Consider the following 25,223-nt stretch of genomic DNA (forward strand, 5'->3'; position numbering starts at 1 on the left):
CGCCAAGTAAAATACTTTGTTCAAAGAGTGTTCAAGTTATTGAAATAAGCTGCCATGCGTATGGTTCTGAGCTGCAGGGGATGGAAAAAGTTCAGCTTGTAGAAGCCAAGGTGAGAGCCCCTGGACTGCTGACAGAGTGGGCACTGGTACCTGCCAGCGTGTCCACCAGCTGCCACTCACAGAACCTTCCATCTCACATTTATGTCCTGCTGGGAAGTGGAATATCGGGCAGGGCTGCCAACCCGCCATGTTCCAGAGCATTGTTCTGGGCAAACAGAGGTGGCTCCAACCACAGGTCTCATGTGGGTCAACTATGAGAGCAGAGAAATTGTGAGGGTCACAATTCAAGTAGGTGGCAGGATGGAGCCTGACTCTAGGAGAGAATACACAGTGTGGTGCAGCCTTTCCTCTTTGCCCTGAATTTCTCAATGAAGTGAGGAAGGAGGAGCAGGAGGGAAGTTGGAGAAAGAAGATTATCAAGACTTTTAAACAGACAGTTCTATTGTTGTGGATTAATAATTCATAAAGAGTTATGAGTGGGACTTCCCTGGCAGTCCGATGGTTAAGACTTTGCCTTCCAATGCACAGGGCGTGGGTTCAATCCCTGGATGGGGAACTAAGATCCCATATGCCTCGGGGCCAAAAGACCAAAACATAAAATAGAAAGAAGTGGGCTTCCCTGGTGGTGCAGTGGTTGAGAGTCCGCCTGCCGATGCAGGGGTCGTGGGTTCGTGCCCCGGTCCGGGAAGATCCCACATGCCGCGGAGCGGATGGGCCCGTGAGCCATGGCCGCTGAGCCTGCGCGTCCGGAGCCTGTGCTCCGCAATGGGAGCGGCCACAACAGTGAGAGGCCCGCGTACTGCAATAAATAAATAAATAAATAGAATAAAAATAAATAAAAAGAAGCAATATTGTAACAAATTCAATGAAGACTTTAAAAATGGTCCGCATCAAAAAAAAATTTTTTTTAAAGAATTATGAGTTAGTACTCACAGGATTGAGAGTTCACAAGTGGCATGTCTTTGCAACCTAAAATGGTCTGTGCAAGGAGCTGAAGTAAAACTTCTGCTGGACTTCAATGATGTCTAGAGCCATTCATCGTAAAAACAGGCTGTCCATAGGAGAAGTTTAAATGGCCAATCAAATACGAGAGATACTTAACCTCACTAAAAGTTACAGAAGGACAGGTTAAAGATGATATATGCTTTTTTGCCTCCAAGACAAAATTTTAAATGTTTAACAGTACCACTTTGGGTTCCCAGTTCAGAGGGTGAAGTGGGCCCACATGTTTCCTTCCCTCCTGCACAGAGGCCTATTGAAATGGCAGTAGAGATGTGTAAAAGGGAATACATCCATAGCGGTGCAGAGTAAAGTAGGTGGGGACATCAGCAGAGTTTTTGATAATTTTCTGGGAGATAGAAAGCAAATGAGATTGAATCGTCAAATAACCCAGGAATGGGGGAAGCAGTATCTGAGGTGTGGGAGAATGCTGCAATGGAGAGAGAGCCAATTTCTGGGACGGGGAGCCATCTTCCTGGGGGCTCTGGAAGATGTGCAAAGCTCTGAGTTGACAGAAGGGGAAAGTAGAGGTGGAAAGCAGGCTGGCAATCAGGTTGACTATTTGCACGATGATCTGTGGAGCAGCTGAACCAGTTGCCCACCCTCACTCCCACCACCTCCCTACCACAGATGCAGAGCAGCTGCAACATGTATTCGTTGCCTTCAGAGATGAGTCTGCTCTTCAGGGAAATTCAACAGTTTGTCTGGGGAGGTCTAGAGCTCCTTGAGTGAGAGTTGGCCCTCCAGAGTGAGGTTTTCCTTGTTTTGGCCCCAAGAAGGGGGCATACACGGTGTGGGGAGCATCCCATCAGCCTGATTTCTACCCCGTTACCTAAAGTGAGCAGTGAAAGTCCATGTGCTCCACTTATTGACATATACTCGTGAATGTGAATGGATAAGGAAGGACAGCCAGAGTTCTTGAAAATTAATCATTTCAACAGAAGCGCTGGAAGAAAATTTGAGGAAATATTCCAGGATGTAGACCAGAAGGAGAGAGATGGAAAATATGAGGGAAAAATTAAAAGACGTGGAGGATCGATTCAGGAAGTCCAACATCTTTCTGGCAGGAATTGCAGAAAGAACAGAGAACACAAAGGAGAAAAATTATCAAAGGAAAGGCAAGAGTTTTCAAATTGGAAGGAGCCACTGGAGATTGAGCCAAAAATAAAATAAAATTTTTAAGGACCCATATACATTGTGTTAAAACTTAGGACATGCAATATAAAGAGAAGATTCTTAGTGATTCCAAGGAGTAAAGATGGGGTAACATAAAAGAATAAGAACTAACATGGCCTTGGCCTTCTTGTCAGTAATTTTGGGTGCCAGAAGAGTAATCTAGTAGAGCAATGCCTTCCTAGTGTCAAGGGAATGTGATTTTCTGTCTAGAGTTATCACCCTAACCAAACTCTTCACCAAGCATTGGGACAAATAAAGAGCTTTTTTAGAACCACACTACTCAAATCTTCAGTTAATAATATTTATACAATTATAATAATACAAAAACTGATAATTGATTTTCAATTTTCAGAATTAATTTTGTTTATAAAGACAAACATTTATCTGCTCTCTTAGTCCATTCAGGATGCTATAACAAAATACCAGAGGTTGGGTACCTTATAAACACAGAAATTTATTTTTCACAGTTCCGGAGGCTGGAAGTCCAAGATCATGGTGCCAGCACGGTTGGGTGCTCTTGAAGGCCCTTTTCTGGGTTGCAGACTGCCGACTTCCTCACATGGTAGAAGGGGCAAGCAAGCTCGCAGGAGCCTCTTTTATAAGGGCACTATTCTCTTCATGAGGGCTCCACCTCCTAAAGGCCCCGCCTCCAAAGACCATCACATTGGGAATTAGGATTCCAGCATATGAATTTGAGCAGACACAAACATTCAGACCACAGCATTGAAAGATTACTTGTGTGTACACTCCAATAAGATGAAAGAGGAATACAACAGAGAGGAAGTCATGGGATTAAAACATATTAGAAATAAATGTGCAATTAAAATCAAAAAAACATGGCAGCAACTGTGGTGCATACCTGGAAGACAATGAGGCAACATTAAACCATTCAAAAATGATATGTTTTAAGAAATTGGATGATCATCATATGGTAATGAGCATATATATTTCTACTGTCAATTAGTTAAAAAAGAAAAGCAAATAGAAACCCCAGGAAAAACAGAAATCAGAGGGAAACTCTTAATCCAAATAAGAAGCAACCTAAATTAAGGCATAGTTGTGAGAAACTGATTAGGTTAAGGAAAGAGGATTCGTTTGATTTTGACTTTTGAACAGTCTCTTCAGTGGTTCAGGATTATTTTCTTCCTTACTTGATTCTTCAGTAAATAATTTTAATATATTTACAGAATTATAAAAGCTGCCTATTGATCTTCAATTTTTAGAATAAATTTTTAGACAAAGTGTGAAAGGCTTAATTTTGGTTTCAGAATAGAATATAACTATTGCAAACCCAATAAATGTAAAAAGGAATGGGGCAGAGATGGCAGAAGACAGAAGGTGAAGGATGTGGGGAGAAAGGGTGGGGGAAAGAGTAGAGGGACTGTTTCTTCAGTTGCATAGTGACAAATCAAGGGGAACACTGTCTAAAATTATGAAGGTGAGAAGAGACAGTGAGAGGATAAGTTAGCACAAATCTCTGTTCAGGAGTCAGTAAATACTGTAGACAGTTGATAAATCAAGAAACTGAGGCATAAGCATATTATTTAGTATTTTGTGGTGACCACCAGAATAACTAAAATCAGAATTGGCTAAAGTTGGTTAGCATAGGGAGTGGAACAGTGTAAGGAGGGGGAGAAGGAGATTTTTCACAGTGTTATATACTATTTAAATGTAATTTTCATCATGTGTCAGTATTACTTTAAAAGTAGAAATAATACTACTATTACCAAGTGTTGAAATTGGTGAAGAAAATAGACCCTCTTATACTCTGCAAGAGTGAAAATGAATTGGTCCAAACTTTTGAAAGAGCAATTTTGTAATATTAAAAAGAACCAGACTGTCCCTCAAGTAATAATATTGTGTAAGTCTCCAATCCACAAGGATACTGTTGAGTGGCAGCTGGCAAACCAAGAGGAGGCAGAAGGATACACAGAGGCTCTCCTTCATTGAGCACGAGTGTGAACAGGTACACACACATGCTCATGTCCTGCTACGTCTCACATATTGACTCACTAAGATGGAAACATCAGCCGCCCGGGTTCTTAGAGTTCTCCCGTCTCCAGCTTTAATTCTTTATAGTGATCCTCACATGGAAAGCTGTCTCTAGAGGTTTCTCCATCCTCACATGACTCATCTTGGTTTACTGTTGTGGAAGCGACTAACTTGGGAGCTGGGACTTGTCCCTTCTGACAGAGTCTGAGGCTAACCACAGTGCTCTAAAGCCCGTGGACACTGGCCAGCCACTTGGAGGCATGCCCTTGAGCCTGCTTGGCTTCTCCTTGTGGTTGCTCAGAAGAGGCTCTGTTTGTGTTCCAAATGTGGTCAGCCTATTAGAGAGGCAGTCCCCGTGGCCTGACATGCTCACTCTCCCCGTGTCATCACTGATGTTATGGGAAAGAGAACACCATCGCCTTTGGACAGCCTTGGCAATGGCCGTCCAACTTGAGTAGGGAAGCCAGGTTCTTCCCGTGATTTGGTGATGAGGCTCCTGGGAAATACCTATGGTCAAACTACATTTTTGTAGAGCATAAGAGTTAACACATAATCTCCCACAGAAACCCTTAATCTCTGTTTTTGATGAGGAAACCCATGCTCAGCAATGATAAGGCAATTGTCCATGATGATTCCACTAGAAAGTAGGAAAGTATGGATTAAGATCCAGAACTGATTCCTCATCTTTATTTTTTCATACTACTCTGTGAGATGTTTTTAGGACTTCTTAGTGTGATACTTGTTGGCATTAGACAAGAAGCTCTTTACTCTGCTTCAGGGTTTTGTAGAAAACCCTATACTGAATAGTGATATCCAACATCTCACTTTGTTGGGCTTTGGATTGGATCCTAAGTTCGCTACTTAATGACTGTGTGCCTTTGGTCATGTTCACACGACATCTCTGAGTTTTAGTTTCCTAATCTGTGAGATGGGGATAGTTGTCTCCAAGAAAACCTCACCAGGTTGTTGTGAGGTTTAAATGACATAACGTACATCAGGCACTAAGTAGGAGCTCAAAGCAGTGGTGTTGATGGTGGTTTTCAATGTGTAGAGAATTATTCTGAGACATATTGGATACAATAAACAGCCTTTCAAAATTTCCGCTTCAGATGAGTTCCTAATTAGCTACTCTCCTGTCTTCTAAGATGTCAACTCATCTTCACAAATTAACTTTGAAACTAGCTGGTTATACTACTTTGTAAAGATAATTTTGAGTTAGCAAACTCTCTTGCCAAAAACAACCGTAAAAGTCTTGTTATGTGCCAGATACTGAGCATCCAATGCAGGCATAATACAATCAGATGACAGAATCTCATTCTTTTTTGGCCACAAGAGCGTGGTTTCTCAAGGAGGAATGAAAACTGTGTGCATGGTATGCAGGGTCATTTTCAATTCATGAGACAGCATACTTTCTGTGTGGGAGAGAGGCATTTGTTAAGTGAGTGCCAGCATCACAGGTGATCAGAGCATTTGTACTTGGTAAATTCATGCTTACCAGGTTCATAGGCAAACAAGTGGAGGCTATTAATAACAGCTTTTGCACTTTGGAGAAAATGAATGTCAGATAAAACCATAGGCTGTGCTCTTCAAAGGAGGGTAGACAGGAGATGGGGAGGAAAGCAAGCATCTTGTCTGCAATGCGAGGACTGTGACACTGGCCCCAGCCATCGGGGGGGGATGGAAAAGTTACGTCATTGCCTGTGAATTGGGGTAAGTCCACAAAGACACCAAATGCAGAGGAAGGGAGGGAGGTGAGGAGCAAAGGTACATGTGTAAAAAGGAAGATAGGTGTAGATCACTTAGGAGAGACTTGTGCTTGGTGGTAATATAAAGTGTCCACACCTAAATGTATACATGCTATAGACCTAGGGTCCCTCTAGTTCAGTGAGGCTCACAGAGGGGCCTTGATTATGTGTCTGCTTGGGGGAGCTCTGAGAAGTCAGGCCATCACAGGCCCTAGGGTTAAGAAGCTTACTTGCTTCTTAGAAGAAATGGTGATGGAATTGTAGGATTGGTCTTCAAAGTCTTGGTGTAAGGGATAGATATTAAGGCTGTACCAACCCCGAGTATGGAAGAAGAATAAGGGAGAAAGAGGGAATTTCTGTGGCAAGCTAGGAAATTCTCTCTGACTAATCGAATGTGTTGAAGGACATGAGTACCTTCAAATCCAAGTCAGTGAAAAATGCTTTGAGTAGGACTCAGACTGGTCTTATTTTGCAGCACTTAAGAGACATGAGTTCATACATTTCAAATATTGAGAAAGTTAATACTTAAAGATGCAAGAGAAAAAAAGCATGAGTCAAAACTTCAGAGCAATAGAAGGGATGGGGGCAATTTTGCCCCCTCTCTCCTTCCAGGGGACATTTGACTTTTTTGGGTGTTACGTTGGTTGGGAGGAGGGTGATACTGGCATCTGGTGGGTTGAGGGGAGCTGCAGTGCTGCTAAATATCCTACAATGCACAGGACAGCTCCCAACCCCCAACAAAGAATTATTTGGCCCAAAATGTCAATAGTGCAGAGGTTGAGAAACCCTGGGTTAGAGTTATCATCCTTTATACCAAATGTATCAACCATTAAACAACGTAACTCACTGAATGAAAACAAAAGAAAACAAAACAAAAAACACCACATGTGAGAACAGAGGCTTATGCTAGAGACAGAATAAGTCATGTGATTAATAAAGTCACTGTAAATGAGAAATCTTAGCTTTTCCTCATCAATCCTTTACCCTAAGCTTTTCAAATATGAAATAAGACTAATTTAATAGAAGCATATTTTTAAAAGCTGTACAGATTTTATAATGGCATTGTTATAACTTTTAGACATATGTATTATTATTCTTTATAGTTTATAAATCACATGAATTGCCTCATTTAATGTTTATAATTTGGTATAATTATCCCAATCTTATAGACTTCTAGAGGTTACATTTTAGTTTTTTTGGACATCTGCTATGTGTCAGGCACTGTACTAGTTATTGTGGTTGTTACCCAGACAGATAAAAGCTTAGTCTTGAGAAGTTCAGAATCTCCTAGGGAGCACAGAGAAGTGATACATATAATAATAGAAGTATAAACATAGCCATGGGAGAATGGGGGAGGGAACTGAAGTCATCTGCCAGAGGTTACAAAACTAGTAATTGGCAGATCTGGGGCTTGTCTTAAGGCCTGCTGAGTCTCAAGCAAGTCCTCTGTCTTGGCATAAAAATATAACCCCCTTAGCTTTTCCAGAGATGTAAAATGAAACCTGAAGAAAATCACTCAAACACATCCATAAATTTCGGAGTTCGCAGAAGTATAGAAACACGGTTGAAAAGTCAAGAGTAGGATATTAAAAGGCAAGATAAGACCTTGCAGGACAGAAAAACAGAGCCTACTGGCTTCAAACCCACCCGTGCGTGGGCTGGTCTTAAGGTTTGTAATTATTTTAGGACCCACGCCCCCGGGGAGGAGTATGACTTTGAGTTGGAGGAGCAGGAAACAGAAATCACTTGCGGTTGGGCTAAGAAGTTCCCTCACACGCCAGCCACCAAGTGCCCCTTCCTCCCGGGAAGGGGGAAGCGGGGGTGAGGAGTTCTCCATCCAGGGAGAAGGCTTAGGGGGGTGGGAGGAGCGGCCTGACGACGCAGGTAAATAGCGGGGAAGGCACAGCCCACTGCCAGCTCGAGAGGCTTGCCTCCCACTGGTCAGCTCTTTCCCGACTCGGAGGGAAATATGAAGCCACAGTCTACCCACAGTTATTCATACTAATGACAAGCAAGAAGCTGATTGCAATGAAGCATCATTTCACAGCTGTTCGCTTCCACTTCTACTTCCGGGGAGACGTACTTTGTGCCACCGGGCCTTGCTCAGCCGGCCCTGAGCCCCGAGCAGTCAGGCCACGCTGCTCCTGTGGAGGAGGGTGGCCCGGCAGCCCCAGTGGCGGAAGCCGAGGGACTAAGTTATTCCCTTTGTCCGTTCAGGCAGAGACGGCGTAATGGCACCCATGCCAGTGACACAAAATACTCTGTCCACTCAGGCAAAGGCTTTGTCCCCAGGGGAAGGAGCAAGAGGTAAACGTGAAATCTGATTTGCCTGTGTCGTGTGGAACCACAAAATCTGGAAGCCATGGGCTCTCCTGCCTCCCCCTCCACTTCCTTGTCCCTGACTGACTTAACCTGGTTATTCTGACCGGTGCTCCACCATGAACACAGTTGATTGGACCAGAGCAAACACCTGACCTGGCCGGGCCAATCATAACCTTTCCTGGGAATTTGGAATGGGCCTCAGCGACACGGAACAAGTCCCACTACTATGGGTTATTCACCTTTGCTCTGTGTTGAAATTGCCCAGGGAATTCTGAAAGCACACACACACGTGCACACACACACACACACACACACACACACCCCTGATCTGTCTGTAGTACAGCGTGCTCTGCAGACCCTCCTAAGTGCAGGCACAAGTGCACGGAGAAGCAGACACAAAGGATGATGAGGCGGACCTTCAGAGAGAAACTGGAATGAGAAACCCTCGCTCTAGAAAGAGTAGACAGTGATCTTCACCCATGATAGTTTTCTATTTCTGGATTCCAAGCCCCCTCTGGCCTGGTTGTAGCTCTTGCCCTTGAATCCTCCTTTTAAAATGTTTCTTCTGAAGCTACTTCTAGTAGCTTCTATCATGTATAACAAAATGAAACTTCACCAAGGCTTTCTCACATCCCAGCCAACACTGGTCACTGCAACCTGCATATTTTACCTCAGAAACCTCTCTTACATCTCATCCTTGTGGCCTTTTCAGTGGGGTTCTCATCCTTACCCTTCCTGAGTGGGCTTCCTGGCCGCTTATCTCTCATCCAGCCTCCACATACAACAGATCTGACCCACTCACCCCCAAACTTAGAGTCCTTCACTGGTTCCTCATTGCCTATTAAAAACAACAAAATAGTTCTATATAAATTGATCTGTAAACATATCTCCTACGTTACTAACTGGGGGAAAAATGCAGGTCAATACGTATAGGATCTTTTAAAATGTGATTTAAATTTGTATACATAAAAATACCTGCATAAATTTAGGAGAAAGGGAGGACATTTATTAAACTATTAGCAGAGGTTTCCTTGGTATGGTGATTTTGGATGGGCAAAGAGGAAATTTCCATTGTGTCGTACTTTCTATAACATTAATAAAGGATGGGGAGTATAGGTAATTTTTAATTTTTTCTATTTTCCTCCAATATTTTTTTAAAACTTTCCAAGGTCCTTCACATTCTGCCCCCACCTTCTTCCCAGTATCCCTCCCACTACTCTGTCCAGCTATTCTAAGCTTTTCATTCTTGCCCAAGCTTAGGATCCCCTTTCATGTAACTGTGGCATTGCCTGTTCTGTGCCTTCTTCCTGAAATGCTTGTACTTCATTCTTCATCTGAAGTGCTTCTACTTTTTCTTTTGACCCAGCTCAAATATCACCTCCTCTGAGAAGGCTTCTTAGACTGATCCATCTCTATCCCACGTCAGAGTTAGTTGTTCTGTCCCAGTGACCCTTTGGTCCCTGCTTCTCTGTCTGCTGTTACACCACCAAACTGTGTTATGATTGATGAGGTCACATGATTGTCTCCCCAGTTTGAGGTGTGCTCCTTGAAGGTGAAGGTTGAGACTTATTCGTCTCTCTCTTCTGTATGTAGCACAGAGCTGGACTAGTAATGGCTGCACAGAAAAATCTTGGTTGGTTGAATAAATGAATGAGTGAATGAATGAATGGGTGAACAGGCTCTGCCACACAAGGTAGAGCCATGATGCAGTTGCAGCCTTCCCTACCTCTACCAGATAAAACTGACCAACTAGAACTCATCAGAGTCCTGTTCCTGAGCCAGTCTTAAGCACAGAGCTGTTGCTTTTCACCAGCCAGCTGGCTCAGTTACCAAGCTGGGATGGTAATCGTTAACATGACACTTTAAACATCATAAGATCAGGAGGAACGTGTTTCTAGCGGTTAGTGACTAAGAATAAAATCATGAGGCTATGCCTATTCTGAAAACTAAGTGATGGACCAGAGCTGATTTCTGTGTAAGTACTCACTACTCCCTCTCTCCCAACATAAAAAGAATTCTTTAATTGTACACTCCTGACTTCTCCCCCACTTCCAAAGAGGAAGGATCCTTGTTGCTGGGAGAGAAGCTAAGTCAAGCTATATAACCCAGTCCTGGGGGAGGAGGAGAATGGAGGTGGAGGCAGAGGGTAGAGGAGTTTTCTTCAGGGATAGGAGGAGAGCCTCTCAGAGCAACTCTGAGCAAAGGAGACGGAAACGAAAATGTAGTAAATGTTTATGAGTTCCAATCTTTGTCTAGCTTCCATAATGACTTGCATGAGGGATGAGCAAAGGCATTCCTTTTAATCTATTTTGGCTATTGTCCTGTGCTTCTGAAATGTGACACTGTCCCAAGGCCCACACACAAGAGTTCAAGTTTTGTAAAAGGTATACCTATAAGTGGAGGAGAAGGGACTGCAAAAAGATCAAGCGTGTCTTTCACTCAGGGCTTTGCTAGCTCCACAGCTGGCTCTGCCAGAGAGAACACAGCCAGGGCAAGCAGAGCCAACAGAAGTCCCAGAGCTGGTAGTTATGGCTGTGGGCGAGGAGACATCCTGGACAGTGAGGCACTGCATCGTGGGGGAGGCGCGGAGGGCGACCCAAACAAGACACTGTCCTCACCATTCCCTGGGGCCCTTAATCCAGGGATGTCCAGGAGTCCGTGGGGATGACTGGAGGGAAAAACTGAAGGGAAACTCAGTCTGGAGCCGGGTTACAGCTTGATGTGGGTACCCTGGGGCAGCCTGAAACTAGACAGGCTTCCACCCCGGCCAGGGATGCCCCAGGAGCTGCCAGACCACCACTGGGTCGTGGAGCTCACTACTGGCAGGTGGTGGCTCTGGGGGCAGCCAGCGTTTCTAATACAGTAAGTACCCCACATACGAACGAGTTCCATGCCGAGAACGTGTTCCTAAGTCCAATTTGTTCGTAAGTCCAGCAAAGTTAGCCTAGGTACCCAGCTAACACAATCGGCTACGTAGTACTGTACTACAACAGGTTTATAATACTTTTCACACAAATAATACATAAAAAACAAACACACACAAAAAATAAAGAAAACATTTTTAATCTTACAGTACGGTACCCTGAAAAGTGCAGTGGTACAGTACGACAGCTGGCACACAGGGGCTGGCATCGAGTGAACAGGCAAGAAGAGTTACTGACTGGAGGAGGGAGAGGAGGTGGGAGATGGTAGAGCTGAAGGATTGTCAGCCATAGGAGACCGAGGGCAAGCTGTATTTCACTCACGCCTGACATTGATGGCACAGGTTCTGGTTCCTTGCTGGATCAATTCTATCTACCCTCTTGAAAAAATGATCCAGTGATGTCTGGGTAGTAGCTCTTTATTTCTTGTCATAGATGACAGTAAAGTGCACAAAAGCACAACCCCTTGTGGAGGATGCACGCACGTGACAATGTATGCAGGACACGTGCACTAGCTTACCTGATTGGACATGCAAATGCATGTTCGCATCTTTGAAAGTTCGCAACTTGAATGTTCCCATGTGGGGGACTTACTGTATCTCAACAATAGTTTACTCAAAGAGAAACCACTGGAGACTGCCCTCAGCCCACACGCCAGCCGGCTCCGTTATGGTGACCACAGCCCCAGCATCGTGATTAGTGGTGATGAACCAGGTTATGACCTAGATTTATTTTGTATACCTAATCATTATGCTGAGGATTTGGAAAAGGTATTTATTCCTCATGGACTAATTATAGACAGGACCGAACGGCTAGCTCGAGATGTGATGAAGGAGATGGGAGGCTGTCACATCCTGGCCCTTTGTGTGCTCAAGGAGGGCTATAAATTCTTTGCTCACCTGCTGGATTACATCAAAGCACTGAACAGAAATAGTGATAGATCTATACCTATGACTGTAGATTTTATCAGACTGAAAACCTACTGTAATGACCAGTCAACAGGTGACATAAAAGTAATTGGTGGAGATGATCTCTCAACTTTAACTGGAAAGAATGTCTTGATTGTTGAAGATATAATTGACACTGACAAAACAATGCAAACCTTGCTTTCCTTGGCCAAGCAGCATAATCCAAAGATGGTCACAGTTGCAAGCTTGCTGGTGAAAAGGACCCCTCAAAGTGTTGGATATAGACCAGACTTCGTTGGATTTGAAATTCCAGACAAGTTTGTTGTAGGATATGCCCTTGACTATAATAAATACTTCAGTGATTTGAATCATGTTTGTGTCATTAGCGAAACTGGAGAAGCAAAATACAAAGCCTAAGATAAGAGTTCAGGTTGAATTTGGAAACATCTGGAGTCCCATTGAAATCACCAGGAAATTTATCAAATGTTCTAGTTCTGTGGCCAGCTGCTTAGTAGAACTTATTGCAAGTATCTTCTAAGAATTTTATCTGTTTTGTATTTTAGAAATGTCAGCTGCTGCATTCCCGAACTCTTTATTTGCACTATGAACCTATAGACTGTCAGTTCCCTTTGGGTGGATTGTTGTTTGACTTGTGAATGAAAAGTCTCTTAAAGCACACCACCATTGAATGAAAATATTGAAATTGTATCTATAAGAAACATTTAAAGAAAAGAATATATTAGTTTTTTAATTGGTATTTTAATTTTTATATATTCAGGAAAGAACAGAAGTGATTGAATATTGTTAATTATACCACTGTGTGTTTAGAAAAGTAAGAAGCAGTCAGTTTCATATCAGTGACAGTATTTAGAGGTAACGTTATGTCAGATAAACCATATATCCTGGAATTATTTTACTCGGTTTCAGCAGTATTAACTATTTTCCCGCTTGTTCAGATTATTTCTGGCGAATCTTTGTCAACAGTTCCTTTTAAATACAGGTCAGTAAGTTCCAAAAACCTACCACTTTTTGAAGTCTTCAGTGTAAAAATCCTTAAAATAAAGGCTGTCTCTTTAAAAGAAAAAAAGAGAGAAACCTCTGGGATATACACAGAATCTCCCCCAAAGTGGCTGCAGATCCTAAGATCAGAAGGGGAAGATTCTGGGTCAAGGCAAACATTAAAGAGACAGTAACACATATGGGTTAATTAGCTGTGGGGAGAGGAGCTCTTGATCATGGCAGCCACTGTGGTCCAGGCTTATTACTGAAAAGCTGAGCTGGGGAATAGCAAAGGTAAAGCAAAGTGGCTTGTTTGAAGGGAGGCATCTTGGATGGGAAGCAGTGGGGTGCATTTGACTACAAAAGCCAGAAGGTCTGTGGTTGAGGCCTTGCCCACTGCTGACATAAATGACATTGGCCTCTCAGTTTTCACATGTGAAAAATAATATCTCCAATATTTTTTACATGAGAGTGTTTGGCACATAGTGTATATTCATTCATTTATTCATTCTATAAAAACATTAGGCACTTGCTATGTGCCAGGCAGCAGGCTAGGCACCGGGGACACCGGTAAGCAGGTAGACGTGGCCCCTGTCTTCATGGGGCTTACATTGTACTGCAGGAATCAGAATATTGGTTGAGTCTGGATCCCTCACTGCTTGCCCCTTCTGGGGACCTCTTTCCTGTGGAATGGGCTTCAGCCAGTACTTTTATTTTATTTTTTAACATCTTTATTGGAGTATAATTGCTTTACAATGGTGTGTTCATTGCTGCTGTATAGCAAAGTGAATCAGCTATACATATACATATATCCCCATATCCCCTCCCTCTTGCATCTCCCTCCCACCCTCCCTATCCCACCCGTCTAGGTGGTCACAAAGCACCGAGCTGATCTCCCTGTGCTATGTGGCTTCTTCCCACTAGCTATCTTACGTTTGGTAGTGTGTATATGTCCTTGCCACTCTCTCACTTTGTCCCAGCTTACCCTTCCCCCTCCCCGTGTCCTCAAGTCCATTCTCTACGTCTGCATCTTTATTCCTGTCCTGCCCCTAGGTTCTTCAGAGCCATTTTTTTTTTTTAGATTCCATATATATGTGTTAGCATATGGTATTTGTTTTTCTCTTTCTGACTTAGTTCACTCTGTATGACAGACTCTAGGTCCATCCACCTCACTACAAATAACTCAATGTCATTTCTTTTCATGTCAGCCAGTACTTTTAGAAAGTGTTAGCTGGGAAGGGAAGACTCAGAACACCAAATTTTAGGACAGATAGGGAAGTAGAATTGGTCTGGCCACAACCATTTTCTCCAGAATAAGGGACTTGTGGAGAAGCTGAAGAGGCCCCACAATAAAGCCAGGAGATGGTTACAGCCTCCCTCCAGGCCTTCCCAGGAAAATCATCCAGGCCTACAACAGCAGCAAAGATAATCACAATTGGCATTTTAACAGTTCTTCTGATATCAGCAGGATACTCAACAGGTCATTTCTACAGACCCACTAGAAAGTCGGAAAAGAGGACCATAGGAGAAAAATGAAAAGAGCTGTGATGATCAATTGTAAAGGTAAAAACACTATAGTGGTGATTTAATTAAGGCTATCTATTTATCCATCTACATACCAGTTCTTTCCCCTCTCTACAGAGAACTGTTTAAAATACAATATATTTCTGTCGTGGTGGGAATATTTTAAGTAAGACATAGGAATGGACTTCCTGATTCTAAGAATTGTTAGGTGCCAACCAAGTAGAGGATTACAGAATGAAATCAGCTTTCTTACATTTGAGAGAACAAACTTGTAGATAAAGTAACCAAAATTGGCCCATATGAATGCTTGTTATCTGATTCTATCCTTCAAGGCCCAGTCTCAATGATTAGTATCTATGGTATGTAAGCAAGACTTGACACCTGCAGGCTGAATGAGGCTCAATCCCACTTGAAGTCTCTGCTCTCGAGTCTCCCTTTGGGCCTCCAGCCCATCTTCCATCTTCCCCATCAGCTCACTGCCCAAGAAGCTGACCTTCAGGAGCTGTGTGAGTACCGCTTGCCCTGGGCTTCACTTGGATTCAGCCAGTGCGAAGCACCGGCAGGGCGTCCTCCAAATAAGCTGGAGAAAATCGAGGTGGAGTATCCCTTCAACCCCCATCCTGATGGTTTGACACCTGCTAGGTTCCTTCATTGAGGCTATAGCTCCCGTTGGGTGGCCTTTCCTCCAGCTACAGTTCTCACCGGGTTCAGGGACATGCTCCCCCATCACACCTTCATGCCTACAGGTGGTAACAGACTGTTGCCTGGACTTCCCTCAACCCTGCTCAGACCTTTGTAAAGAGTCCTTTAACAAACCCTCCCTTAGTCAGCCCTTTGAGTGTATGTGTTGTCTGTCTCCAGCTGGAGTTCTGACTCATACACTCTCTGAATCGGACATGAGGAATTTCTGAAATTTCATTCAACATTTATTTTAACAAAAGTGTTTTGAGCAACTACTTTATACAAATGATAAATGCCGAAAGACTTAATAATATCTAAACATTTTTGAGTGTCTGGTATGTGCCAGCTAATGGACTAAGCAATTTATATAATTTAATCATCACGATAATCTTGTGATGATGTGTTTTTAAACCTCTTTTCAGGTATGGAAACCAGTGTTTGTTATAAATAAGTACCTTGACTGAGGCTACATCACCAGTAAGTAGAGGAGGCAGGATTCATACCCAGATGGGTTTCATTTTTAAACTTATACTTTAAACCTCTTCTTTTTATGGTCTCTTATATACAGTGATAATTATGATAGGGTATTCAGGGAAAAAACAGAGGAGGAGGGAGGACCTCATGTACTAATTGCATACAGAAAACTAGGCTCTTTTTTCAAACTTGAAGACTAGTAGAAGGGCAAACCTACACAGACAGGATGAATGAAATGATAAAATGTTTGGATGAAATGTTTATCAGGTGAACTAGGGGTGGGAGAAGAGGATTATGGAGGGGTGAGTATTATGTGCAGTGATAGGCAGTGATATGTTTAGCAGGTGGTCTCCATCCTCCCCAAAAGCCTGGTTTACAGTGTTTGTCAGTCTCTGTGGCATAAATACTCCCACGATGGCCAATGTCAAGCTACCAATATGGCATCACTGAATGGCACGTGGGGAAAAGATGTGCAAAATTGGCTCTTGAGAGTGGGTACAGGCCTGCTGCTGTGCACCACTGTATTTATGTGCAAGGGTAGGGAGTCAGGAAACAGCACGTGTGTTTGGGGTACTCTAGGTTGGTCAGATCTGCTAGAACACAAGGAACAAGTGGCAGGGGAAGGTGGAATGGGAACAGGGATGAGACAGGAGAAGTGGCAGAAAAGACCATGAGAGAGGGCTTTGTCTGGGGCTGCACTGTACAGTTTGGTACCCACACGTTGCTAATGAGTGCTTGAAATGTGTCTGGTCAAAATTGGGATGTGCTGTAAGTGTAAATTATACACTGGATTTCAAAGACTTAGTAAATATACATATATTATATAATTAATAGATATATGAATATATATAATTAATATATTTGTGTTGATTACGTATTAAAATGATAATATTTGGATATATTGGGTTAATCACATATTTACAATTAATTTCATCTGTTTTCTTTTTACTTTTCAAAATGCAGCTACTAGAGAAAGCCAAACTACATGTGTAGCTCGCAATGTATTTCTTTTAGACAGCTTTGAGCCAGAGAATTTGGACTTTATTCAGCAAGCAGCAGAGAGTCTTAGAAGAGTTTTAAACGGATATGGTCTGCTTCCCATAATGATCCATCTGGTGCCGTGTAGAGTTTGCTGAGCCCAGGCCGGAGGAGGGAAACTTGAGAGAGTCCAGGCCAGAGGGATGCGGCACTAAATGAGGCAGAGGACGTGGGGATGAAGGAGGAGAGAGCAGACTGGGTGGGATAGGGTGGCCGATTGCAGGTGAGAGGTGGGCAGAGGGAGGAATTGAGGGTGATGCCCAGGTTTCTGGCTGGACCACTGTCCAGCTGGAGTGGTATTACCAGAGATGGAAGTGTAGGAGGAATGAAGGTATCTTGGGGGAAGATAATGTGTTCAATTTCAGACCTGATGAGTCTGAGGTGCTAGGGAGCTTTCAGGTGTCCAGCAGGCAAGTGGGTACAGGGGTCTGGAACCCTGTTGGCACTGTCTACAAAATGCATCCTGAATCAACCGTCTCCTGCCACCTCTGCTGCCTCCTCCTAGTCTAACCACTATAATATCCTGTCTGGATGATCGCTGCAGCCTTCTAGCTAGTTTTTTTGCTGATGCATTTGCCTTGCTTTTTCTAAAGTCTCAATCAACAGGCAGAATAACCTCATTAAAAGCACATCAGAACATGGCATGCCTCCCCTCACAGTCTTCCAGTGAATTCCACGGCACTCACTCCACTCTGTACAGTGGCCTAAGGTCCTATGCGACCTGACCCTGCTACTCTGAGCTCCACTGCCCTCTCCCTCAGGGACTCTGCTTTAACCACGCTGAGCTCCTTGCTGTTCCTGGGACTCACCAGGAATCCTCCTTGCCTCAGGGCCTTTGCACCTGGTACTCTTCCCTTGGACTTCTGAGGAGCTATCTCCCTCACCTCCTTCAGGTCTGTACTCAACTACCCCTTCTCTGTGAAGACTTCCTGCTCACTCCATCTAAAATGACACCCCACTCTTTCCTTCCCTTCTTTATTTTTTTCCCCAGCTCTTACCACTATTAATCATACTATAAATGTTACTTATTTATCATATTTGATGTCTGTGTCCCTCATTTGAATGTAAACTCCGTAAGGCAGAAATTTTCTCTTTTATTTTCTGCTGCATCCCTGAACCTGGACTGGTTCCCGGTGCATAGTAAAAACTGAAATATTCGTTAAATGAAAGAATAAACTGCAGAAGATCAACGGGCTGAGTATATAAGGCCTAGGAATAAACAAGCCCTTGGAATCCCAGCTCTGACACTAGTCACTGTGACCTTGGACTGGTTATTTACCATCTCTAAGCCTTAATTTTCTCATCTATGAAATGGAGAGATTAATAGTACCTCCCACAAAAGATTTTCGTGAGGATGCCTCCAGCCAAGAAATATTTATGGACCCCCTTCCATGTGCCAGGAGCTGTGTTTAAATGGGGATTAGATGAGAGAATGTACAGAAGAGTTTGACGTTGTGTCTGCCATATTGCAAACCGGCCGTAAAGCCTTTACTGATTATTAGCAGAGGAAAGAGTGTTAAGCAGTCAGGAGACAGGGCTGTGCGAGAGCCGCTGAGCTGGGAGTGCGCGCATTGACCCGGAGGAAGGGGGCAGAGTGCGGGGTGAGGGGAGGGGACTCTGCTGACCTTGCCGATTTCTCAGGGATGAACCCCGTGAGGGGGAGCCAGGAAGCAAGGTGGACTCTGAAGGGTGACTAGGGAGGAGAAGGGGAATTCTGGGGCCATCATCAGCATACCAGTGCCAGAACGGAGCAGAACTGCAGACACAGACTCTCTCCAAAGCCACAAGTCATTACTCCCGGGAGGAGGGACACCGTGGGCGTCCCCCTGCGAGAATCGAGGGGCCATGAGAAGAACGCTGTAACTTGGCAGGGTCCCACATACTTCAGACCGGATTAGGGTTGGACTCCTAAGTGCCGTGCCTCACTACTTGAAAATCCCATGAAAGAGCTGGAGCCTCGTTCTGGGCAGCAGTGGACAATGGCTCTTTGTCACCAGCCAGTGAAGAGTAAGTGAGGAGAGTGATGGAAGCTGAGGTCTGAGGGGTGCTGTGTTCTGGGGGTCTCAGATGGTGTGGAGAAGAGGGTCAAGGCCTGGGAGGTCACAGTCAGGCAGGATGAGAGCGTGGAGAACTGAGGGCCCTGCCCTTTCCCTCCGGACCCACCATGGCTCTGGCCCACTCTGCCTTGGGCTGTACCTTGCTCTGGCCTTCCTGGTGGATTATTCTGGAAGACTTCCCAGGAAGTTTGGAGGCCCCAGGGATGAGGGAGCCCAGGATAGCGGTTATTCCAATGAAGTGAGCCCCTCAGGCACTCCGGCTTCTTCAGTGCCCAGGAGGCCCTGTGGTGCCACAGAGCCGACAACATGAAGCCGGGGACCCCACTGCACTGTGGGGAGGAACAGGCTGAGAAGTCAAAGCCTGAGGTGTAGCCTCTCGCTTTCCACCCACATTAAGCAGAAGCCACAACTTCAAGGCTTACTGTGCTCCTCCCTCCAGCCCTCAGTAGTATATGTTGCGTAAGAGACACCTGCAGCTCAACAAGTAATTGCAAAGTGAATCCTATGTAAGCACCACCTAGGGCGTGAGGGGACCACTACCATCTCCCCTTCATCCCTTTCTGATTTCTAGGCCTTGCCTCCCCCGAAGGTAACTACTATGCTGACTTCTAGAACAATCGTTCCCACGTTTTGTGTGTGTTCGTTTCGTTTTGTTTTTACAAGGCAGCATAGCGCAGTGGTAAGAACATGGATTCTGGAGACAGAAGGTGTTCATTCACTTCTTGGTCCCTCTACTCACCTGCTGCGTATCCTTGGGCCGAATACTTTATCTCTCTGTGCTCACTTTCTTCATCTGTGACGTAAGGATCGTGAGAGGATGCAAGCTGATGAGGTTGTTTAAAAGATTAAATATGAGTTAATATATGTGTAGTGCTTAGAAGAGTGCCTTGGGTAGTACGGGTGCTCTTTGTAGTACTGTCACCTAAATATACATGCCTTAGCAGATATGGTCTAGTTTGCTAGTTTTTGAACTCTATGCTAACGAATCATACTCTAAAACCAACCAACAAATAAACAACCAAACAGATAGGTACAAAGCCTGTATGATGACGGCAGCAATGATGATTGAAGGGGAAAAGGATGTGCCAGTGGCTGAAGTTCTGGAAATAGGAGGAGCCTGTCGTGATGGGCTGGGACGTGAGGACAAGAACACACAGGGGTGGCATAAACAGATCATGGGGATTAAAACTCAGCAGAGAGGTGTAACTGAGAGTGTTACTGAGTCTAAGCTCATACTGCTCGTTGCAGGAGAGGCCAGTAAATCAAGTTGTTGGGACAAGGAATAGTGACTTTATTCGGAAAGCCAGCAGACCGAGAAGATGGTGGACTGACTAGTGTCCCAAAGAACCATCTTGCCCGAGGTAGAATTCAGGCTTCTTTTATACTAAAAGGGGAAGGGGTGTGATTGGTTGCTGCAAACTTCTTGGTGTGGAAATCCTTTGTTCTTGCAGCTGCCCAGGTAGGTCATGTCACAATGTTCTTGTAAACCTCAAGCAAATCAAATGTTATTCTCTGTTCTGCAACTTTTTATCTCTATATGAATGGAAAAGTGTTACACCTTTAAAGGTCAGAGCCTTGAGAATGGGCCATCCTGTATATTTCAGGCTATAGGCAGCATGCTTTACTTGTAGCAAAAGCAATGGAATACAGAGGTTAAAGTAAAAGAAACAGATCCATATGGAGTCAGATCTGTTCTTCCCTATTACAAGAGAACACAGCATGGGTCCAAGGAGTAGGAGGGACTCTGGGGAGTGAGGCAACCTGTCCCTCCTCTCCCACCACCCGGCACCCAGCGTGGTTCTTGTGGAACTCATGCTGCTTCCTTCACGGTGCAGTGCAGACTCCATCTCCATTCTGCCTCTGGTTGCGTGACGTCACACTTCCACTCCTGGCTGTGGGGCCTGGCTGTAGGTCACTGCCCTGATAATAGATGCTTCAGTACCAGTGCAGCCTGGACAGTGCCCAGAGCCTCGTGGGCCTCTGTCTCCAGAGGGAACAGCCCTGTGCTTGGGGAACAAGAAGCCCCAGCTCCCAACTGCACTGTGGGCAGAGTTAGATTGAAAATGTCGTTATTCAGCAAACTTGTATTAAATACTTAGAAGTCCCAAATACTTCACTGAACTGAGATGGTTTTCTTTGCTTTCCCTGGATCTGCCCATTCAGTCTTCATACCAGCCCTGAGCTCTCCTGCTGTCTCTGTTTTATAGAACAGGAGACAGAGGCGGGTAACTGGCTCCCGCTCACACGGCTAATAAGTGCAGGAGGCCTGGCCAGGGCCGTGCTCCTGAGCAGTCACTGCCCTGCTTCACCTCACTTCCTTGCTCAGCAGTCCTGGTTCTGCTCCGCTGGCTATGTGGGCACACTGCTGAACCTCTGTGGGTTTCAGTTTCCCTGCTTATGAGGAGCAGGCCTATGGGCCCCAGTGTTCACATCCCCTGATTCACTGCCCTTCCTGGAGGCCTCCCACAGATGCCGGCCAGCCCTGGGCACCTGGTGACTCCACGAGAAGTAATATCATGGCCTCTGGCCTCCTCAGGGAACTTATATTTGGGGACACAACTGATGATACAAGATGGTAAATAATTAACTTTCCAAAGTGTGATTCAGACCAGGGTGTAAGTAAGGACTCTGGGAGGGCAGCTGAACGAGTCTTGCCTAGTGGAAAAATGGATCATCTTAAAGGAAGAGCAAATTCTCCTTAACCGCTGCTAAAAATTACTTCTCTGTTAGGCAAGGGTCAGAAACACTTTCCTGGCAGACAAGTCATTACCATCTGGCTCCCAGTCGGCCCTACCTGCCCCACCCTCAGCCCGGAGCCCTGTGCAGCTGGTGGACATGCCTCATTTCAGCAAAAGCATCAACACTTAGAGGGAGGGTTTTTTCTTCCTCCACATAACATGCTTCCTTATGTTGAAATATTTCTCCACAGGGCTATGCGTGGGATAAAGAGGATGTATGGTGAGCAGGCAGAGCCCCAGAAATAGAGGGCTAGTTGAGATTGTGCAAAAGTCAGTGGATGAACCTGGTGACAGAGACGCCACACACCCTGAGGCTGGTTGCTTCAACCATAAAGAACTAGTTGTGAGAAACACAGTTTGACTGGGTTGGGGCCATGACACCGGGGAATGGAAACACTGGAGACAGTATTTTAAAATGTTGAGCTTGGGCTGAAGAACGAATCTTAGGTTTGTGCTGACTCATACTGTAGCATCGCAGAGCCTGTGGAGAGGCGGCATCTATCCCAGGATTCTTGGTCTCCCACTGTGTCTCTTCCTCTGTTGGTTTTCTTTCCTATGGTTCTGTGCCAGCTTTGCTGTTCATTCTACTACTGCAAGGGATAATACCTTTCCAAGATTTCAGTGTTTAGTAGCAGGCTGATGGCTCACAACTGTACTTTTTACTTTAAAAATTTTATATTTTTATTGAAGTATAGTTGATTTATAATGTGTTTCAGGTGTATAGCACAGTATGTATATATGTATTATATATTCTTTTTCAGATTCTTTTCCCTTATAGGTTATTATAAAATATTGAGTAGAGTTCCCTGGGCTATACAGTAGGTCCTTGTTAGTTATCTATTTTATATACGGTAGTGTGTATCTGTTAATCCCAGACTTAGAGTTCCAGCTGGGAGCTGGCCGTAGGCTCTGGACTCACGAATGTGGCTGCCTCCTGGGTGTCGTCATTCCGAGTCCCACAGGTACCTCTTCTCAACTAAACTCCTCCCAAACTTGCTTCTCCCCATCCGCCTTCTAACTCAGTGAATGGCACCATCACTCACCCTCCCCATCCTCCATGTGCAAAGAGTCACCAGTTGCCTCCACGTCTTTCCACTCCATGCGTGAACCTCAGTTCAGGCCCTGCGTCTCCGTCCTATAGCAGCTCTCTCAGGGGTCCGCCTGCCTTCCAGTTTGCTCCCCTTGAACCCACCCTACACACAGCAGCTAAAGTGCTTCCACAGCACCAATAGGAGGTGTTAACTCCCCTCCTTAAAGCTCCTCGAAGCCTGCCAGTTGCTTTGGGGATTCAGCCTAAACTTGTTCAGTGTAAAGTGCCATTCCTAAGTTGGGCCTGGTGTGTCACTCTGAGTCTTCGCTCTCACGGGAACCTCCCTCCAGGCCTGGGCATTCTCTGACAGGAACAGGAGATGGACGAGGTGAACTTGTTAAATGGAAATTACCATCTCTCCCAACACCCGCACTCTACCATATTTCTGAATTCAGAACATCCCAGCAGAGTCCAAGATGCTGTTTCTAAAGATAGCACATCAGAGTAACCTGCTTACAAATCAGTGAGAAGATAACCTATAGGAGAAAAGAATCTGAAAAAGAATCTATACATGTGGATATAACTGAATCACTTTTGCTGTATACCTGAAACTAACAACGTTGTAAATCAGCTATACTTCCATTAAAAGATGCTTTGCTGAAACCAAGAAAAAAAGAAAAGAAAAATACAAGTAGCCTAAGACAATGACAGAAGATAACCAGGATAACCGGGGAAGAAAGCTGGAGCCTTTACTGCTCTTCCAGACCAGAGCCTGTTAGGCCCTCAGTGAACCTTGCCTGTAACTCTCTTATGACATTTCATACTATGTGGCATCTATGTATTTATTTATCACTTGGTTTAGCTCTTACTTTAGAAAGACAGCAGTCCGAGTTTGGGGAAGATGCATCTGTCTGCATCTTCTGTGTGCCTCCTGTGCAGTGCATACCTTCTATGCATGGAGCAGAGGAGGGTCTCGGTATATGAACGGCCAATTATTAAATCACAATATTATGTCTTTCCCCATCAGCCAGGAATATTTATTTCATCAAACTAGCTTTCTCGAAATATCTCCCCATATTACAAAGGATTATGTTCCTAATGAGTATTTTGCACTTATGAATCAATAATAAAAAGACAAATTCCCTAAGAGAAAAGTTGACCAAAGATGATAGACAATTTACAAAAGAATTTACAAAAGAAACAATACCAATGGCCATGAAACGTATGGCAGAGACTTAATCTCCATGTATGCAGTGAAAGCTACTGTTTGCAGGAGATGGGGAAAACAGGGACTTGCACTGTTGGCAGGAGTGTAAATTTGTAGAACCCTTCCTGAGGGCAATTAAGCAATAATAATTCAAAATTTAGAATTTACATGATCTTTGACCCAACAATCCCAGGACTCTGTCCTCTAGGAATAATCAGATAAGGGTACCAAGTTTATGTGAAAGAATAGTAATTGTAATATTAATAACAGAATAGTTAAAAATGCAAATAAGTCAAGCTTTTATCATAGTGATATGGTTAAATAAATCATGGTACAGCCATATAATGGAATATTATGCACTTGTTAGAAGAGAAGCAAATCTCTAGATATGTGTTTCTACAAGGAAAAATGCGAGCAATATATCAAGTGAAAGAGGCAGGTTATAAAGCATTTTATCCATCTACCCATCCACCCTTCCTTTCATTCTTTCATTCAGCAAGAGAATAGTAAAAGAGTATTATTAAGTCATTAACAGTAATTATCACTGGATCAAGTTAGACTTTTTAGTGCCTTCCACACTCTATTTCCTATTTTGAAGATTTTACAATGAGCAGTGTGGTATATTATTCTTGAAACAGCAAAAACCATAGGTAATGCCAGTTAGGGGGAAAGTTTTTCTTGATTGAAAGAGCAATATGAGAGATTTATCTCTGCTGGCATTTGGGGAACACGTTGCCATATGGGATAATTTTTTATCATGAGGCATCTTGGCTTGGTGGATTAGCCCCTGGTGGCAGAGCCTCGCATCATGTGGAATTTGTCCTGCGTTTTTGACCCCAGCTTTCACTAACTCCTAAGAAACACAAGATAACATTTTCACAGTCCATTCCTGCGCCAGTAAAGGGGAACAAATTACATTTAATTTCCAGCTATCAGTGGTTAAGAATTGTGTGGGTATATGAAATCAGCAAATAATAAACATTTTATCCATTTGTTTTCTCTCTTCTACCTATACTCTCAATCATCATTTTATTTTATTTACTCATTACCAAGACAAAGTGAACTGATTTCTGGTTTTTATTTTGCTCTTCCCCATGTGCTCTTGGCCTGACTTGGTCTTAGAGAACACTGGCCGGTTCCTATTGGTCACTAATTTCTTTTCTACCTAATCACAAAACGTTAACTAATACAAGTTTACACTTTTCCTTGGTGTTGATGACATGCTCATCTAACAATGGCTCCTGGAACTTCATCCTTTTTCCTTTTTAGGAAACTGTAAGTGCTTTGCCCTTTGGTCCACCATGTTGATGTCTTTATGGTGATTGGACTTGGTAAACTGAAAGTGGCATCTC

At 44.0% G+C, this 25,223-nt stretch overlaps 1 pseudogene; it reads left to right on the plus strand.

The window, feature by feature from the left end:
* Positions 1–11,443: 11,443 nt before the first annotated feature.
* Positions 11,444–12,634, plus strand: LOC111164060 (hypoxanthine-guanine phosphoribosyltransferase pseudogene; annotated as a pseudogene).
* The last annotated feature ends 12,589 nt before the right edge of the window (positions 12,635–25,223 follow it).

The sequence above is a fragment of the Delphinapterus leucas genome, chromosome 1 (assembly GCF_059928025.1).
Source record: "Delphinapterus leucas isolate spDelLeu-1000000601 "Yukka" chromosome 1, BTC_Dleu_Yukka2, whole genome shotgun sequence".
NCBI lineage: Eukaryota > Metazoa > Chordata > Mammalia > Artiodactyla > Monodontidae > Delphinapterus > Delphinapterus leucas.